This window comes from Sinocyclocheilus rhinocerous, unplaced genomic scaffold, assembly GCF_001515625.1.
Source record: "Sinocyclocheilus rhinocerous isolate Xijiao unplaced genomic scaffold, SAMN03320098_v1.1 scaffold952, whole genome shotgun sequence".
In the NCBI taxonomy this organism is placed as follows: Eukaryota; Metazoa; Chordata; class Actinopteri; order Cypriniformes; family Cyprinidae; genus Sinocyclocheilus; species Sinocyclocheilus rhinocerous.
Genome location: NW_015641498.1, coordinates 263787 through 268597, shown reverse-complemented (window position 1 = coordinate 268597; position 4811 = coordinate 263787). Strand labels below are relative to the sequence as shown.

Sequence of the window (4811 nt, the reverse complement as noted above, 5' to 3'; positions counted from 1 at the left end):
AAGGAGGGGGCTTTGTAGAAAACGAAGCGTTTGAGAGAGGCGGGGTAGGTAGGACCTACAATAATGTACAGTATTTGAAAAATAATGTGTTTTTTGAACATTAAAGCATGTCAACATATTCTGTTACACCAAATACACAAAATAATGATCTTTAAAAAAGCATCATATGACCCCTTTAATTTATTTTTATTTCAATTGTAGTTTTGGAAATTTTAGTACTTAAACTATATTATTATTATATTCAGTATGTTATCATTTAGTAGTTGCTAAGGCAACATTTCTAATTTTGGGTTTAGTTTTTTTTAAAGTTTTCATCTTTATATTTTATTTCAGCTTCATTTCAAGTTTTATTTACAATAACAACACTGCACAGAATCAAAATCTAAAACTTAAACTAAATTTAAACCTAAAAGTAGTTCACCCTAAAATAATATTTGTCATCATTTACCTGATTGTTCCATATCTGTATAATTTATTAAACAAACATATATATAAAGAAACAACATATAACATGTATTAATAAAGAAGAGAAGAAAGAATAGGGTCCGATAATTACCAACCACTGCGTTTTTGATCAGATTAATACGAAAAAATAATTTTGTAATATTTTGTCTCAGTCTATATTATATATATATATATATATATATATATGTGCATATTTAGTAAGGTGTCTCATCTACATATTTATGTGTGTGGAATCAGAATATACTTTAAATATAATTATACTTTTTTTTAAATTATACTTCAAAATGACATTTTTATGTTGATGAATGGAAAGAAAATATTTGACCACCTGTAGTACCTCCCCTAAATGGCTGTGACGTAATGATGAACTCGCGTCCCGCTCCTCCCTCGCTCTCTCGCTCTCTCGCTCTCTCTCTCTCACCAGATAAATGTGCTCGAGGGTTGAGTGACTGACTGAGTGAATGTGTGTGTCGCGCAGATTACAAAGGGGAATCCACGGACCGAGAGCGCTCGGCGGCGCCCCGCAACCCGCGACACAATGTAGCAAACCGAAACGCCGTAATCGCACATGAGGGTCCAGTTTGACCGGTCCGGACCGAAGTGAACTGAACTATGCCCAGCGCCGAGAGAACTTTACCTGAACTCGAGAGGAACTCTTTCTTACACTGCGAAATGGTAGTTATGCTTGAGTCTTTTTAATCCATCCATGCAGCATGTTATCTAACCCTGACACCGTGCATGATATGTGTGGATATCGTATGATGTTTCTGGTGTTTATGGCTCCTGAGAAGATGTTGTCTTTCCTGTGCTTCCTCGAAATATCTTTAATTTTACTATAGTAATACTACTGTAACCAGTATTGTTTTGATGTAAACAATGGTTTTGTTACAAAGCTTTTGTTCACGTACCGCGATTTTTACTATCTTTTACATACATGATATGGTACTGCTGTCGTGTTGTTTTATTTGCATAGTTATCATTACTGTGGTTTTACAAGGTTTAAATGTATTAAGGGTATTTTATTAATGTTCATTGCATCTACAACTTATATAGCGCGGTGTAGCCTATATACACCTACTACAGTAATATAATATCTCCGTTAAACCCTTAAAAATGGCAACAATTACTGCTATTTTCCAAAACATTAGGGCTTTGTTAACCTAAATGTTTTCAAAATAGTGCTTTAATTCAAATATTATAGTTTGTATATCTCACAAAAAATAACATTTACCTCAAGGTTAGTTGACATCCCATGCTGGCATAGTACATTACCATTCAAAATTTGGGGACAGTAAAATTTTTAAAAAGGAAAAGAAATTAATACTCAGGATGCAATAAATTGATTTAAAAAAGTGACAGTAAAGACATTTACATTGCTACAGAAAAATCTATTTCAGATAAAGGCTTTTCTTTTTAACTTTCTATTCATCAGTGAATCCAGAAAAAAGGATAATGGTTTACACAAAAATATCGATAATAATAAGAAATGCTCATTGAATGCCAAATCAGCATATTAGAATGATTTCTGATGGCAACAATTACTGCTATTTTCCAAAACATTAGGGCTTTGTTAACCTAAATGTTTTCAAAATAGTGCTTTAATTCAAATATTATAGTTTGTATATCTCACAAAAAATAACATTTACCTCAAGGTTAGTTGACATCCCATGCTGGCATAGTACATTACCATTCAAAATTTGGGGACAGTAAAATTTTTAAAAAGGAAAAGAAATTAATACTCAGGATGCAATAAATTGATTTAAAAAAGTGACAGTAAAGACATTTACATTGCTACAGAAAAATCTATTTCAGATAAAGGCTTTTCTTTTTAACTTTCTATTCATCAGTGAATCCAGAAAAAAGGATCATGGTTTACACAAAAATATCGATAATAATAAGAAATGCTCATTGAATGTCAAATCAGCATATTAGAATGATTTCTGAAGGATCATGGAGTAAAGGCTGCTGAATTCATCTTTGCCATTACAGGAGTAAATTACATTTTAAAATATATAAAAACAGAAAAAATTATTTTAAAATTGTAATAATATTTCACAATACTTTTACTGTATTTTTCATCAAATAAATGCAGCCTTGGAGAGCACAAGAGACTTTTCGAAATCACTTACCGACCCCAAATTTTTGAACAGTAGTGTTCATGCCTGAGACATTTCAGTTATTTGCATGATCTATGCATGTTGCTCGCAAAAAAAAAAAAAAAAAGGGAATGCCAGTGGAATTTCTATCATAAATAGGAATCAGTCCTAAAAGCATTAGATGGGATTCTACTATTTGTTTAAAATTTCTTGTTTATTATATATTTTTCAAATTTTAATTAAAGGTTTTTTTTTTTTTTGTAACTAGGTCTGGTATAAACAAACATCATAACAATATGCTGAGTAGTAAAGTACTTCAGTAATGCTGAAACTGTACTATTGAAACTGTGTCTCTCTCCAGAGAGTGTGTTCAGAGGTCATTGGCTCAAATGATACTTAACCCCAGTTAGACCGGTTACGCTGGTGTTTGCCGTAACGTAATGAGTTAATAGCGATGCTTCAGCATTCATGAAAATCTAAATTCCAAGTATCTGTTGCACACACGCCGAAACCACATTGAAATGCATTTGAAACACTGGGGTGATGGCGGCGTGCTGGGGCATGTGCTCGGGTCTTGAGTTGGGCTGTTGTAAGCAGAACAAGTGCTTCTGTGTCCAACGTACATGTGTGTGTGTGTGCGTGTGTAGACCCCCGACCCCTGGCACTAAAACAGTGTGTGTGCCAGACTGATGCTGTTGCCACTTTATTAAAAGAACGTGTTGGTTTTTCATGCTAAACCTAAAGAGTGTTTGTGTACTTTTAAGGGAAGAAAATTAGTGCATTAGCAGCATCTGCATCAGTCTGTGTTTAAATGAGGTTCTTGGAGGAAACACATTTACGTGCTGTTAGCACAGATGCGTGATTTAGAGAATGGAGGGGTCTCTGATAGACTTAATTGATTGTTTTGAAGGTGTCTGCCAGTGCATTATTAAGCCTGGCGTTAATGGAGAGAAAGAACGTAAAGCACATTCGATTAGCCTTTCGTAATTGAATTGCTTTACGTGTACGCTTTGATGTATCATAAACGTGTTGTGTTAGTGAAGCTGCCTTTATGGATCTCCCCACTGGATGAAGTGATGGAGTATTGATTAAATGACAGATCAAATAGAAACATATGTTGAGTTCATATGACTAATGCTTAAGTGATGCTATAAGCATTGTGTTTTGCCACTTTGGGGCTCCTAAAAACACAAACATAAACACATTTACAGATCTATCATCGACCTGTATTTGTTTTACATTCATTTACTTGCGTTTCAAAATGAACGTTTGATTCTTTGAACATTTTGGTTGATTTCTGCTTGTCAAGCTTTTAATGATCTAACTGGCTGACAGACGTTTTGTGGAAATTGCAAGAATGACTTGATGGGTATATCAGTAAGAATGGGTTGAAAATGGCAGTATTTTTCTGGGGAAAAAATACCATTATTTTCCAGCAAAATAGTTTTTTATTGGTGTCTCCAGTAATAACAGTGTATAAAACAGAAATATATAATAATAAATCATATTTTACACATTTTATTACTAGAATTAAAATATTAAGTATTAAAATATATATAAAAAATGTCATTTATTATTTAGTGTATACTTAGAGTTTATGGAGAAATAAATTTTATTGGAACAAACTTTAAAATAGGTATGGTGTAAATTCTTTTCTAAGTATATTTTACAAAATTATATCCTTTAAACGTTTGTTTTGGTCATGTAAAGCTGGCAGGTATGTACATTTGTATTTTATACATTGTGATATGAGGGTAATAGAACGTGCATGTAACCATCCACGAAATATTAAATAGTAATGTAACGCTTTAGAATAGGGAACAATTCTCACTTTTAACTAGTGGCTTATTAGCATGCCTATTATTAACATATTGGCTGTTTATTAGTACTCATAAAGCACATATTCTGCATGACCATATTCTACAATCCTAATCCTACCCAATACCTAAACCTAACAACTACCTTACTAACTATTAATAAGCAGCAAATTAGGAGTTTATTGAGGCAGAAGTCATAGTTAATGGTTTGTTAATAGCAAGAATTGGACCTTAAAATAAAGTGTGACCAATAATAAATGTAAATACGTTTTAAAATAAGAAATTTAATATTTTTGGTGTTTGGACCAGTGAAAATGTTGCCAGGCATGTAGGAATTTGGCCTGTATACTAACCTGGGGTGCGTTTCCCAAAATCATCGTTAGCTAACTATGGTAGTTAGTTCCATTGAAATCTATTGGTAACGACGGAACTT

At 33.0% G+C, this 4811-nt stretch overlaps 1 pseudogene; it reads left to right on the top strand.

The window, feature by feature from the left end:
* The first annotated feature begins 857 nt into the window (after nucleotides 1-857).
* Nucleotides 858-4811, top strand: part of LOC107755143 (transmembrane and coiled-coil domains protein 3 pseudogene) — a 21631-nt pseudogene continuing 17677 nt past the window's right edge.